The sequence below is a fragment of the Heloderma suspectum genome, chromosome 2 (genome assembly GCF_057233095.1).
Source record: "Heloderma suspectum isolate Gila_16-S chromosome 2, 16-S_ref, whole genome shotgun sequence".
In the NCBI taxonomy this organism is placed as follows: Eukaryota; Metazoa; Chordata; class Lepidosauria; order Squamata; family Helodermatidae; genus Heloderma; species Heloderma suspectum.
The window spans coordinates 276,320,156-276,328,765 of record NC_139459.1 but is presented as its reverse complement, the minus strand read 5'-3'; the positions used below and the strand labels follow the sequence as shown (position 1 = coordinate 276,328,765).

The following is an 8,610-nucleotide window of genomic DNA, read 5'->3' as shown; positions in this document are numbered from 1 at the left end:
TCCGCTCTCTTTGTTATTGCTTTTGTTTCGCACGGAGCACATGGCCTGTGATCTCGCTGCTCTTAAAGTTACAGGTCCCCAACCTTGGCACAAACGGGTCGATTCTGGATTCCATACGCCCTCCGCCGGGGTCGCGGGGCGGGGGGAAGCCCCCTCCGGGGCCTCGGTCCCAGGGACACAAAGGTCAGCCCACATTAAGATGTGTTTTGGTGCTGCAAAGGCAGAGCAGGGGAGGGGAGAAGAGAATGTACCATACCCAGGGATGAAAAACAAACTGCCATTGCGTAGCCGGAGGAATTGTCCAGTGGCATATACTAAGCCCAGCCATAGCAGTGTAGTAATTAAGGTGCAGAATTTATTCTGAGCAGGAGTTGGCGGCTGTCAGGCTGATGACAATATTTCGAAATGAAAAGTGGCAAGAGTGTTCTGAATCCCCGCTGTGTCTTTTGAGGATGATTTAGTATTTGTGTTCTAAGAACAAGTTCCTGAAGGTGAAATCGAGAATAAAAGGGAACAGTGGTGGAAAAACAGCAGGAGCTGTAATTCTAGGCTTGCCTGGGTAAGCTTAGGCCACCCTGGTGCCCTCCAGATGTTAGACTACAGCTCCCATTCTCCCCAGCCAGCATGGCATGTGCTGGCTGGGTTGATGGGAGTTGTAATCCGACATGGCCACCTGGGGAAGACTGTTCTGGTGCCTCTGTTGTTCTGGTGCTTAAAACTCAAACTGTCTTTCTGGCACACCGTGGTGTTTTTTCCTTGAGGACGGTGTGGCCCATGGTGTCTTCCTCACTAGAGGGTGTTAAAGGGGCGTTGCTGCCACAGCCTGTACCGGTGCTGTGTGCCAGTAAGCGGACAGTTCTGTGAGACCTTCTGAATATAGTTGTCCCTTTTACAATTTTGCTTCTTGAAGAGGGTGGTTAATGAGCTCTGGCAAATCTTCCCTTCACATGGTCCTCAAAGTTCGTGAGTGTCTGCTGGTACAGTGAGCACTAAAATGGTATTACATACTGTTCCTCAAGGGAGAAATGCTGTTCCCACCCCCAACCTTTCGACAAATAAAAGGACTGAGTCGAAAGCACAGAAGGGCACAGAAAATCTACCCAAGAAGCAAAAGACCATTTCTGGTTAGATTTTGGAGCTAGCAAGAATAAAGTGGGAGGCTTCTGCATGTGGCAGGGGAAAAAAACCCTGGTTTGTTGGGGGAAGAGTCTCTTTGCAATGTGACAAGTGTTATTATGTCAGACTGGAGGAGAGTATGAGGGGAAGCCAAAGCCGCCTGGTGATAGCAGTACTTGGCACCAAAAAATTCCAAATTTGAACTACGGAAGTCTGAATTCTGCATGGAGGAAAGCTGTTTGCTGACCTCAGGATAAATTATGCAAATATGCAGGATTTTACCTGTGTGTCTATAAATATCTCTCTGCAACCATAAAGTCTAGTAACATTGTATTTAAAAAATGACATTTCCCAGGGAACAGATTCTGACCCAGTTCACACAGTTAACTTACAGTTAGTAGTTACATTAACTGTGGGTTGTTTAACCCACGAATAACCTATAGTTAGATGTCACAGGTTCAGAAGTCACATAACAAAACCCAGTTGGGGCTTGAATATTCAAAATGCTGCAGAATGTGCCTGGCACACATGGTGGCACATCTTAAATTAATTTGCCACTGTTGTGTGTGAACAGCATTCTGTGGCATGAATATTCAGATCCTTAAGCATAGGGTTCTTATAGGTGTTTGCTTCTGGCAGTTATGAAAGTTGTAGGAAGCCTTTGCAGTCAAAGATAGAACCTGAAGCCTGGGGAAAATAATTGCGAGATGAGAATTAACATAGTGAAGCAACTGGAGAAAAGTAGCATTTAGGTTAGGAGCCTCATGGAGGTGTAGCCAAAGTGAGGGAGATAGCTCAAGAAGTCTTCAATCTAAGTCCTAATGTGTCTGTGCCCTTCTGTAATACTGCACATAATTGGCCGGCGATATTATTGTAAAGAATCTTGCTAGTTGACATAATGTTGACTATGTCTTTGTAGGCAATGCTGATCGATGCAAATCTTGTTTTATTATGTCTAACTCCATTCGAAATGCTGGAAAGCTTTCATAGCAATGGCTAGCCAAAGAATGTTTAGATGAATTGGCACATTGTTTGGCGGCAGAGAGTCATTCATGATGATATCTAGGAGTTTGATTTGCTATCCGTAGATGCAGAAGAGTTGAAGGTTGTGATACTGAAAGTGCCTTCTCCCCACTCCTAGTCCTGCTACGCAGCGTCAGCCAATAGGATTCTTCACAAGCCAGGCACAGAGAAACCACTCTGTATGACAGACAAGAGTGACTTCAAAATCTTAGTTTTGTCTTTAGGATGATAACATCAGCCTTAACCAACTTTTGATCTTTTTTTTTTTAAATTGCCTAAGCCCCTACTTCTGTTCCCTCTGCTCCCTGGTCTTCTGTCCCTGTTTCCAAAAAAGGGAGAGGGACCAACAGAAGCCCCCATTAGTGTGTCCTGTTGCCATTTGCTTCTTAGTGAGGCACTGCGTATATGGAAAGAGGCCTCCTAGTGCTGCTGGGGGTTTCCAGTCCTCAAAGCAGCTGCATGCAGCTGTGTCTAGTGCAGGAGTGGGCGACTTGTGGCCCTCCAGATTTTTGTCCTACAACTCCCATCAGCCTTAGCCAGCATAGCCAGTGGTGAGGGCTGATGGGAATTGTAGGCCAAAACATCTGGAGGGCCACAAGTTACCCATCTCTGGTCTAGAGAATGCCCCTTTCCAACCATCCCTTACAGAAGAGAGAGAGCTGCTTATTTGCCTAAGTGCAGGGTCTTGCTGGTTTTTGCTAGAGGAGTGACAAGTGTTTCCTGTTTGCTTCCTGTTGAGAAAAACAAGCAGTTCTAGTCCTCATGAGTGTCGAGAGATGTTTATAGAGGTGACCACTGTTTGTTTATGTATGAGTGGGCCTGGGAGAGTCTTCTCATGTTATGGTGGCCAATGGAAAGAAGTTTCTGTTTTTTCTCTGTTGCAGTATTTTGCAGTTAGGGCTGAGTATGACACTGTCTCATCCTGTTTCCATTTCTGCTCATGCTGAATGAAATTGTTGTTTGGTTTATTAGAATGTTACCAAATAACATTTTTACGTAATGTATTATTTGCATAATTGATTCCATTTGTACTGAGGTGTGAGGGATCTAGCTTTCCAGGCTCTGGGATTTTAGTTCTTAATTTGCATTAAACTAATGATTCAAAGGTGAATCAAGGCAGTGGTTTCAGTCATGTACTGTTGATAGTGTGCTTATTTAAATGGAAATTTAAATTTTGTGCAGATGATCTCTGAGCAGCAACAGCATATCTGGGTTGTGGCTGATTTAGTATAATTACAAACAGGATGGTGCATGTGTCTGTGTATGTACACCAGGCTTGTAAACAGCCATTTGTTTGGCTGCCTGTGGCAAGTAAGAGTTGTATCCAAAGTTAGTCCTACTTAGAGTAGAGTTGAAATGAATGGGACTTAAGTTAGAGTAACATTGGATACAACCCATTGGATATAACCCAGAATCTCCTCCAGGTGATCAGGAAGGAAAACTTTCATCAAGTGTGAAAGAGTTAGTTCAGGCTAGTAAAGAAGAAAAAGCAGGCTGGTAATATTTGTGGATTTATTTCCAGTGCTGGTGTACATGCAAACCCAGCTTTGCACTTGGAAGCAAATGTGTACACACAGAAAATGAGCTTTTCCAATCTCGTCCAAGAGAAAGGTGTGAGTTTGTGCTCAAACTTGTTTGTGGAGACCAAAACTGCAATGTGTAGCGCTGTCCAAGGTTATTGCTTTGCATCTCTGGGGCAAGTGGTACATGAAGCCCCTGTTGGTCAGAAAATGCAGGGAGTGTGACTTGTGTCATTTTTAAGACATACAGATGAAACCATAATGGTGAATGGTTTCATCTGGCCTCTTCCAAGCAAGAGCAGAAGTGACTTTTTGGAAATGGCCTTCTATATATCCAAGCCCACTTAAGACAAAACAAGAACTGGAGCTGGAAAAACTGGAATGGGTAATAAAGAGCACAAATGGTTACACATGAAGGCAAATAATGGATAAGGCAGTTGACAAAAAGATGCATTCCCTGCCACTTCAGGTGTTTATGTCAATTATGAAAGAATGTGTTGTTTGGTCCTGTGGCCCACCTGAGCTGTATTGGTGTAAACAGGTCTGCATTCTTCTTTCTTTTCTGCTGTTGCTTTTGTGGAGCAGATGTTTCCGACTGCAGATTCTAGAAGAGCATTCTCCTGTCCCAGGCCATTTAGCTCTGATCCAAAGAAGAAGGCATAATTTTCAGTGTTTTATTCAGGTGCAAAAATATCTGTGATTGTCTTGAATTGTGTGGAATTAGTCAATTGTGGGTGTGTTTGAGCTCAAAAAAGCAAAATGACAACTACCAGTTCTTACTAGGTAATGGAATTCAATGGAGATGGCCACACAGGTGGGAAACCTTTTCCAGCCTGAGGGCCACACTTCCTTGTAGGTTACCTTCCGGAGGACTGTATGCCAGTGGTGGGCAGGCCAAAGCCAAAATGGGGCAGGGCCAAAGCCATATATATATATATACATGCAGCTGCATATACACAGCCCATCCCCACACACACAGCCCATCCCCCCCACACACACACTTCTTTGCCCCATTCACACATAGCCATGCATCAGGATTGTGCTGTATTGTGGATGCTGAGCAAGGGGCTCAGCTGGTGGAAGAAGAGAGTGATCTACTGTGCTGAGGCTGCTGGCATTTCTCACTGTGTAGTACAGCAGTTTAAACCATGCACTGACCTACATCATTAGGGCTGAAATTGTAGAGGGGAAGCAGTTGTTTCCCTTTGTTGTGACCCTCATTGGCCATAGTGTAGGTTGAAGGGTTTGGGAGACTCAAAGTTAGTAGTGGTAGATACTTTTAAAAAAACATTTATGGAATTTTGTAGGCTACTACTCAACTTGTGTTCCCAAAGTAGTGTACAATGTGCATTTAAAACCAACCAAAAATAATACAAAAACTAGAAGAAGAGCAGCGCAGTAGGAAAAAGGTGAAGTCTCAAAGGGAGAAGTTGACAGATAGGAGGAAGTAGTTGGTCAGATAACCACTGGTCCCAAACCAGTGCTTTAAATTGGGCCTGGAAAACAAGTTGGTGCAATTGTTTCAAAAGAGGTGTAATATGGTTGTGTCAACTTCCATCAGTTAAAACCTGGGCAATGGCATTCTGAGTCCAGAAACTTCTTGAACTAGCTATCTTTAAGGGTAGCCCCAGGTAGAGTGCATTACAGTAGTCTAATCTGGACCACACCAAGGCAGGAATGATGGTGGCCAAGTATGTTTTCCAGCAGAAGGTATATTTCACATGCCAGCAAGGTTATGCTCAAAATCCTACAAGCTAGGCTTCAGCAGTATGTGAACCGAGAACTACCGGAAGTACAAGCTGGGTTTCGAAGAGGCAGAGGAACTAGAGATCAAATCGCCAACATTCGCTGGATTATGGAGAAAGCAAGAGCATTCCAGAGAAATGTCTATTTCTGTTTAATTGACTACACTAAAGCCTTTGATTGTGTGGATCACAACAAACTGTGGCAAATTCTTAAAGTGATGGGAGTACCAGACCACCTTACCTGTCTCCTGAGAAACCTGTATGAGGGTCAAGAAGCAACAGTAAGAACCAGACATGGAACAGCCGATTGGTTCAAAATTGGGAAAGGAGTACGACAAGGCTGTATATTGTCACCCTGCTTATTTAACTTATATGCAGAGTACATCATGAGAAACGCCAGGTTGGATGAATCACAGGTCGGAATTAAGATTGCCGGGAGAATTATCAACAACCTCAGATACGCAGACGATACCACCCTGATGACAGAAGTGAAGAGGATCTAAAGAACCTCTTGTTGAGGGTGAAAGAGGAGAGTGCAAAAGCTGGTTTGAAACTCAACATTAAAACAACGAAGATCATGGCATCTGGCCCCTTCACTTCCTGGCATATAGAAGGGGAAGAAATGGAAGCAGTGACAGATTTTACTTTCTTGGGCTCCAAGATCACCGCAGACAGTGACCGTAGCCATGAAATTAAAAGACGCTTGCTCCTTGGGAGGAAAGCTATGGCCAACCTAGACAGCATAGTAAGAAGCAGAGACATCACCTTGCCGACAAAGGTTCGTATAATCAAAGCTATGGTTTTCTCAGTAGCAACGTATGGCTGTGAGAGCTGGACTATAAGGAAGGCTGAGCGCCGAAGAATTGATGCCTTCGACCTGTGGTGCTGGAGAAGACTCTTACGAGTCCCCTGGACTGCAAGGAGGTCAAATCAGTCCATCCTAAAGGAAATCAACCCTGAGTGCTCATTGGAAGGACAGATACTGAAACTGAAGCTCCAATATTTTGGCTACCTAATGCGAAGAGAACACTCCCTGGAAAAGACCCTGATGCTGAGAAAGACTGAAGGCAAAAGGAGAGGGGGACGGCAGAGGATGAGATGGCTAGATAGCATCACTGATGCAACGAATATGAATTTGAGCATGCTCCTGGAGAGAGCGGAGGACAGGAAGGCCTGGTGTGCTATGGTCCATGGGGTCACAAAGAGTTGGACATGACTTAATGACTGAACAACAACAACAATAGTTGACATGCTACTTGAATATGGTAAAAGCACTGTGAGGCATAGCTCATTAACCTGAGGATCCAGGAGCCATGCTAGCTTCAGAAATACCCTCAAAATACAAACTCTTCCTTCAGGAAGGGTGTGATCCTGTCTAGAAAAGGTCTTTCCCCATCCAGCCAGTCCACCAAGTCTATCCCCTCCCCCAGTCAGTTCTGTGTTGTCCAAATTGAGTTTCAGGTTCACCTCTGCCCCATTGAGTCCATTGCTATTACAGATAAGAAATTAGGGGTGCTGCCACCACTATACCAGGAACTGATGAAACAGAGAAATACTGATGACATCAAACCCCCTAACTCTGCACCACCTCAGTCAGTAGCTTCATGTAGATGTTTAAAAGCATGCAGAACAGTTCCTGCGGAGAACAGTAGTCTCCCAGCACCATCTATTGAAACCTGCCCTCCAGAAAGGTAGGGAACCATGCAATGTGTGCCCCAACATTCACTCCAAAAAGGTGTCCGGGGGTACCATAGCTGATGGTATCCAAAGCCACTGAAAGTCCAGGGGAATTAGCAGGGTGTGCTGAGTCGTATGATAATCTTAAGTTAGTGCTCAAGTTTTATGTATGTAGTATTATACCAGTACAAGTAGGTTGGAATTTGCCTTAGGAGGGTGAAAAGTATACTGACTGCTGTCATTAATCCCATGCTCTTTCTTTACACTTTTGTGAGCTGCCCATGGGCTTCCATATTGCAGCTGCACATCTTAACTCCCGTACTCTGCCCCAATATTGGAGATATCTGGCTGTGCCACTGTAGTGTAACAACTAACTGCGTTGTGTTGCTGCAAGGACTCTTGTGTGCAGTTCTATTCAATTTGCAATTTCTTTGGCAGAGAGCAAGGTTATGCCCTCTGGTTTCTTTCTTTCTTTCTTTCTTTCGCAAAACATATTTCTTTCTCTAATCATTCAACTTTGCAGTTGTGGATTGTGGTTCTACTCTTTTACAGGCAGCACAAACCTGTGTAGGATGGTCCCTCCTTAAAAGAACTTTCTCATTCATTAAGACAAGAGGAAACAGGTGACTGCTGACAGATGGGTAGTACAACAGAACAGCAGGACAAGGCTGATCAGCAAGAAAGGCCACCATCTCTGTATACCAGCTGTCTTGCTGGTGTGCTGTAACTGAGCCAGAAGGTCTAGACTAAATCGAACAATCTTCCCCTGACCTGGCACCCTCCAGGTGCGCTGAACTACAACACCCATCATCCCCAGCCAGCAGGTAGTGTCTGGGGATGATGGGAGTTGTGCCCAGCACATCTTGAGGGCACCAGGTTGGCCAAGGCAGAGGTAGAAGGATGACCGGGTCAACAGTTATAGCCTGTGTATTTCAGGCAAGTGGTCGTACCAGATTATTTCAATTCCTTTTCTCCACATCTATTAAAATAGTATTGGTCTTCTTGAATGTCGTATTCTCTTGGAGATTGTTCATGTAGGACCTTGAACTTCAAAAATTCCCCTTTGGAATAATGTAGCCTGTTCTAGGCAGGTACTGAAAAGGCCTGTGCTGTAATTTGCATTAGCTTATCTATTTATTTGTGATGTTAGTTGAAATTCCTGCAATGCTGAAGTATTGCCCTGTTTTTCTAATTTTAAACAGACATCCCAAGCTTGCTGCTAGCTTGTCAGTTCGCCCTGCTCCCCCCACCTGGCCAGCAGCAATTGTAGAAGGGCACCTTCTAACACCAACCACTAGAACAGGGATGGGAAGCCTCTGGCCCGTGGGCCAGATACAGCCTGCAGGAGGTCCCCATCTGGCCCTTGCCCTTATCTCCAACCATTCTTCTAGTAGAAGAAAGGTTTTGGTTGAATTGGCTGGGAGTAGAATAGAAAACTGTTAGAGTTGCCCCTTGAAGCAGTTTCCCAAACTGGAGGATCTGACTGATGTACGTACGTGTGTGTGTGTGTGTGTGTGTGTCCGTCCAGA

The 8,610-nt window shown here is 44.7% G+C and overlaps 1 protein-coding gene across 11 annotated transcripts in view; it reads left to right on the top strand.

Annotated features, from left to right (window-relative positions):
• Positions 1-8,610, top strand: part of RNF44 (ring finger protein 44) — a 90,655-nt gene that overhangs the window by 31,196 nt on the left and 50,849 nt on the right. The gene's annotated exons all lie outside the window — the stretch shown is intronic.